General features: G+C 31.4%; 1 pseudogene; it reads left to right on the top strand.

Annotated features, from left to right (window-relative positions):
- Nucleotides 1-3,080: 3,080 nt before the first annotated feature.
- Nucleotides 3,081-3,214, top strand: LOC145291767 (U2 spliceosomal RNA; annotated as a pseudogene).
- The last annotated feature ends 2,553 nt before the right edge of the window (nucleotides 3,215-5,767 follow it).

Below are 5,767 nucleotides of genomic sequence, written 5' to 3'. Positions count from 1 at the left end.
ATGTCTGAATACCCTATATACAAATTTTCTAAACTGTAGGTAAAAAATTTGTTGAGTATGTAGGTTAAGAATTGTTCTCTCTCTCTCACACACACACACACACACAAGTTCTCACTTTTATAGATATAATAGATAGATTATGCTAGATATATTTCTATATGTCTGCCTACCCTATATACAAATTTCTAAATCTGTGCCCAAAAATGTGTGGAATATATAGGTTGAGAATTGTTCTCTCTCTCTCTCTCTCTCACACATATTCTCACTTTTATAGGTTATATAGGTTGAGAATTTTTTGCTCTTTCCATCACTCAAATTCACACTTTTATAGATATAATACATAGATTATGCCAGATATATTTACATATGTCTGAATACCCAATATACACATTTTCAAATCTGTAGATAAAAAATTAGTTGAATATATAGGTTGAGAATTGTTCTCTCTCTCTCTCTTTCTCTCTCTCTCACACACACATTCTCACTTTTATAGATATAATAGATAGATTATGCTAGATATATTTCCATACGTCTGAATACCCTATATCCAAATTTTCTAATATGTAGATAAAAAATTTGTTGAATATATAGGGTGAGAATTTTCCTTCCTCTCTTTCTCTCTCTCTCTTTCTCACACACACACAAGCTGAAAATTGTTCTCTCTCTCTCTCTGACTCTCTCTCTCTCTCACACACACACACACATGGTCATTTTATAGATATAATAGATAGGTTATGCTAGATATATTTCTATATGTCTGAATACCCTATATACAAATTTTTAAATCTGTAGATAAAAAATTTGTTGAGTATATAGGTTGAGAATTGTTCTTTCTCTCTCTCTCACACACACATTCTCACTTTTATAGATATAATAGATTATGCTAGATATATTTCCAAATGTCTGAATACCCTATATACAAATTTTCAAATCTGTAAAGATAGAATTTGTTGAATATATAGGTTGAGAATTGTTCTCTCTCTCTCTCTTTCACACACACATTCTCACTTTTATAGATATAATAGATAGAGTATGCTAGATATATTTCCTTATGTCTGAATACCCTATATACAAATTATCAAATCTGTAAAGATAGAATTTGTTGAATATATAGGTTGAGAATTGTTCTCTCTCTCTCTCTTTCACACACACATTCTCACTTTTATAGATATAATAGATAGATTATGCTAGATATATTTCCTTATGTCTGAATACCCTATATACAAATTTTCAAATCTGTAAAGATAGAATTTGTTGAATATATAGGTTGAGAATTGTTCTCTCTCTCTCTCTTTCACACACACATTCTCACTTTTATAGATATAATAGATAGATTATGCTAGATATATTTCCTTATGTCTGAATACCCTATATACAAATTATCAAATCTGTAGATACAAAATTTGTTGAGTATATAGGTTGAGAATTGTTCTCTCTCTCTCTCTCTCTCTCTCTCTCACTCACTCACTCACTCACTCACACACACACACACACATTCTACCTTTTATAGATATAATAGATTATGCTAGATATATTTCCATATGTCTGAATACCCTGTATACAAATTTTCAGATCTGTACATAAAAATTAGTTGAATATATAGGTTGAGAATTGTTCTCTCTCTCTCTCTTCTCTCTCTCTCTTTCACACACATTCTCACTTTTATAGATATAATAGATAGATTATGCTAGATATATTTCCATATGTCTGAATACCCTATATACAAATTTTCTAATCGGTAGATAAAAAATTTGTTGAATATATAGGGTGAGAATTGTACTTACTCTCTCTCTCTCTCTCTCTCTCTCTCTCTCTCTCTCACGCACACATTCTCACTTTTATGGATATAATAGATAGATTATGCTGGATATATTTCCATATGTCTGAATACCCTATATACAAATGGTCAAATCTGTAGATAACAAATTTATTGAATAGATAGGTTGAGAATTGTTCTCTCTCTCTCTCTCGCAACCTTACACACACAACCACACGCAAACATTCTGACTTTTATAGATATAATAGATCGATTATGCTAGATATATTTCCATATGTCTGAATACCCAATATACAAATTTTCAAATCTGTAGGTAAAAAATTTGTTGAATATATAGGTTGAGAATTGTTCTCTCTCTCTCTCACACACTCACATTCTCACTTTTATAGATATAATGTATAGATTATGCTAGATATATTTCTATATGTCTGAATACCCTATATACAAAGTTTAAAATCCGTAGATAAAAATACGTTGAGTATATAGGTTGAGAATTGTTCTCTCTCTCTCTTACGCACACACACACACACACACACACACACACATTTTCACTTTTATAGATATAATAGATAGATTATGCTAGATATATTTCCATATGTCTGAATACCCTATATACAAATTTTCAAATCTGTAGATAAAAAATGTATTGAATATATAGGTTGAGAATTGTTGTCTCTCTCTCTCTCTCTCTCTCTCTCTCTCTCTCTCTCTCTGGCTACCTCACACACACACACATTTTCACTTTTATAGATATAATAGATAGATTATGCTAGATATATTTCCATATGTCTGTATACCCTATATACAAACTTTCAAATCTGTAGATAAGAAATTTGTTGAGTATATAGGTTGAGAATTGTTCTCTCTCTCTCACACGAAACTGTGCGCTCGGCTTCTTCCCCCCCTTCCCACCCCAAATGCTTGGGAAACTGTGCACTGTTTTTGTTGGTTTTCAAGCTGCCTCTTCCCCCCCCACACACACACACACAGTTTAACAGTAGTAGGAGGTCAAGAGAAAGAGGGTGAGAGAGAGAGAAGAGTAAGTTGGTGAGAGAGAGAGAAAAGAGAAAGAGGGTGTTGGTTTTATATTTTTATTATCGTCTAATATTTTGAAAGCTGAATTTCTAATAAAATGTGCATCTATAGGAGATAATGCCTGGGAATGTGTTCCCCCCCCCCACAGTTTAACAGTGGTGTGACGTCAAGAGAAAGAGGGTGAGAGAGAGGGAAGAGTAAGTGGGTGAGAGAGAGAAAGAGAGAGAAAAAAAAAGAAAGACGGTGTTGGTTTTGTGAAAAAAGTTGTTTCGCATTCTTGGCCTTTTGGTCAAGATCAAAGTGTAGTATCTGTTCTTCAGATGCTGCACTTCTATTTCTTGTTCTCTTTCGGTGGAGGAGAAATCCTCCACGACTGAGACAATTTTTATTTTTGTACCTTTTCTCCACGTTAAAAAACGACCCTGGTGTCTAACTCTGTCCCGTGGGGAGGCATAGTAAATAGGTACAATTGTGCGCCATTAGTGGATGTTGACGTCACGTCACGTGACATGACTAAGCGTTTTTTTTTTTTAGTATGAATAACATTTTTTGTTTTAATTATAAAGTCTACACTTAATTTTATAGAAAATGATGTATATATAATAGAAAAAAAAAATTACTGGTTTTGTTGGATTCAAGTGGATCCCCCCCCTCCAGTTTAAGAGATAGCAGGTCACGTGGTAATATACAAAATGGCTAGCGTAAATATAAAGATCGGTTTTTTTATCGACGAATATTTTGAAAGCTGAATTTTTTTTTATTCCTGTACATTTTTTCCTGATATTTTTCGTTAAAACTCTTGTATAAATACTATTTTTAACCAGTTAAATACGTTGGAGACATTGTCATGGAGTTTAATAATCTCTAGAACAAAGCAGAAGAGAAATTACAAAAGTATCGGTAAAACAAAGTGTTTGTTTACATTTGTTCGCCATTACTGGATGTTGACGTCACGTCACGTGACATGACTAAGCGTTTTTGGATTATGTAATATTAACATTAAAATGACAGGTTTTTTGGGGGGCCCCCCTAGGAGAGAAATGATCAGTTCACCCCCTTTTAATGGTCCGTTTGGTGTGGAATTTCGATATTTGTCATGCGGGTGATCAAGGTTCAATATGATACATAATTTGTCAACTTTGGTTGTGTCTGTCAAAAGTTTGAGCTGACGTCACGTCACGTGACACGTATTGAATAACGTTAAAATGACAGGTTTTTTTGGGGGCCCCCCTAGGAGAAAAACGATCAGTTGACCCCTTTCTACTGGTCCGTTTGACGTGAAATTTCGATATTTGTCATCCGGGTGATCAAGGTGCAATATGATACCAAATTTGTCAACTCTGGTTCCGTCTTTCAAAAGTTTTAGCGTTACAAACAAACATACATACATACATACATACATACATACATACACACCGATTTTTGCCTTTTATATATATAGAAGATAGATATAAAAAGTTTTAAAAAGTTATGAACCGACCGACCGCTTCTCTGAAAAAAGGCTTTTGTAGACATACAGAAAAAGCGAACACACATACATGCATTTTCGCTTTTATATTTATAGAAGATTACATTTTTTTTTTTTTTTAAATACCTTGTTTCATTTTGACGAGTGCAATTTACCTTACATTGTCCTAAAACAAATGCGATAAGTTTGATTATTTTTAATTTTGCATTATTTTTTTTTAATTACAATGGAACTTTTAGATACGAAGGACTCTTACAAAATTTTCAACTTAAGAAATGTGATGTGAAAATTTTTTCATATATGAATGACAGACTATTTTTTAGGCACATAATTCTTTGAAAATCCTGGTTTTATTCGATTGAAAATATATTTTAGTAATTTTTTAAAAAATATTTGTTAATTTTTATCTGGAAAAAAATGTTTTTCTTGGACTTGAATTTTTTTTTTCTACTGTCCTCTCCTCCCCGTACTTGTTATTTTTTTTTTTTTTTTAGAAATCACAAATTAGTTTTAAGAAAGTAAATAATTTATTTCGCTTTGCATCTTTCTTTTTCCGCTCGCCCGCGTACACATAGATTTGATTGCGGTCGTGACCTTATAAATAATAATTAAAATAATGATTTAAAATTGTCATATCTCTGGTGATTTTTATTCAATAAAATTTTTATGTTTGGATGTCAAAGAAAAATAAAATAATAAATAGCAAGTGAAAGTATTAACGGTTAGGTTACTATTTGGCTCTTACTTCATTCTGATTTTAACCTTATAACATTTGATGAGTTTTTCAATCAGGCTTGGAATGAATTAAACAACTTTCATGGTATGAAAATGCCCAGCCGGAATCGTTCCCCTGTATTTACATTTTTATGATTCTGGTTTTATTAGTCACTCTTCACATGATTTATAGCTTTTCATTGTAGTTTAAAACAAGCCATAACTTGTATCTCGCCTCCTTGCATGTTAAATATTAGCATTTTTGGTTTTGTAAAATGTCTGTGTCAGTTTTATTTTACAACTATTGTATAAACCTGAACTTTTTCAAACTCTGAGGCCTGATCGATCAGGTGTTAAATAATAATAATAAAAAAAACAACAAATATATTCTTGAAAATAAATTAAAAAAACAAATGCATCATAATTAAGGTTTGGCTTCTGTAATGTTTCCTCTATAGTTTAAGAAAAAATGCATAGAGCATTTTTTTTTTTTTTTACATAGCTTTATTTATATTTCAAATCTTTATGAACATATCAGAAAAAAAACTTCAGTAAATTATTTTATCCATTTGATAATTAAAAAAATATTTTTTGATGTTTTAAATTTTTCCAATAACTTTTATCAAATGGTTTCAATGATGTGACCTATGTGTTCTATAAAATGTTTATATATTGGTAAAAGTCTGTGAAAATAAACGTTAATTTTATCTAATATATTTAACTTTTCTGAACAAACCGTGCCTTTTTTATATTAAAGGCCGTATCTGGTCTTG

Source organism: Euprymna scolopes, chromosome 12, assembly GCF_053919585.1.
Source record: "Euprymna scolopes isolate OS-2025 chromosome 12, ASM5391958v1, whole genome shotgun sequence".
Lineage (NCBI taxonomy): Eukaryota > Metazoa > Mollusca > Cephalopoda > Sepiida > Sepiolidae > Euprymna > Euprymna scolopes.
The sequence above is the reverse complement of the archived record's forward strand: the minus strand, read 5'-3'. Positions and strand labels throughout refer to the sequence as shown.